Here is a 1,098-nt window from a genome sequence, read left to right as displayed (position 1 = left end):
TCAGCATTTTTCTCCATATAATGGAGAATATGGTGCCCCGATTTCGAACTTTCAAAATGCCTAGAAAGAAAGGTCTTATCTAGTGAAACGATCAGTTATTTTCATAAAAATAATACAATTTGTATACGTTTTAATGTCAAATTCTAATTTCTTTACGACTGAAGAAAGAAAGACATGAACATCTTGGATGACAAGGGGGCGAGTACATTATATGTGAATCTTTGTTTTGGAAGTGAACTTCTCCTTTAACACAACATCATTTTGTTCATTTATTTTTAAGTCAATTTATTTTTGACACTGACATTCATAAAGGCAGGCCGGAATATTGAATAACTGTTGAACTGCAAATGTCAGGTATATGACCAGGTGATAAATAAATAAATAATACAATAAATAATTTGCGTGAACTGGTGTTTATTCAAGAAAAATCCATGATAGGGCCTAAGCTGAAATCACTCAAGTCAAGTCTGATGAATCAGTGCTGGGTTGCCTAAACATATTGTAACTGGATTTCTACGTGAATATCCACTAAATAAAGACGAAACCTGTAGCTGAAAGTGCTTCCATTTCTTACCCTTCACTGAAATTGTTTTCTGAGAAACCAACCACAGTCGTCTGGTCGTCAGTCGGCTCACTTGTGATTTGCTCTAAAAAACATACTTGACTAACATTACAAATGGAGCATGACATTTTTGCCGTACATAAATGCAGTACATAAACTAACAATAGTGCTTAGAGGAATAATAATATGTGACCCTGGACCACAAAACCAGTCTTAAGTCGCTGGGGTATATTTGTAGCAATAGCCAAAAATACACTGTATGGGTCAAAATGATTGATTTTTCTTTTATGGCAAATATCATTAGGAAATTAAATAAAGATCTTGTTCCATTAAGATATTTTGTAAATTTCATACTGTAAATATATCAAAACTTAATTATTTTTGATTAGTAATATGTATTGCTAAGAACTTCATAAGAGCTAAGAACTGCTCAGAATGCAGATGCACACTGTAAAAAAAAAACTATTTGTTGATTCAACTTAATATAATTTGTTACATGGTTGCCTTAAAATTTTTAGTTCAGTCAACTCAAAAAA

This window comes from Labeo rohita, chromosome 21 (assembly GCF_022985175.1).
Source record: "Labeo rohita strain BAU-BD-2019 chromosome 21, IGBB_LRoh.1.0, whole genome shotgun sequence".
Taxonomy (NCBI): Eukaryota; Metazoa; Chordata; class Actinopteri; order Cypriniformes; family Cyprinidae; genus Labeo; species Labeo rohita.
Note: the sequence above shows the minus strand (reverse complement) of the source record.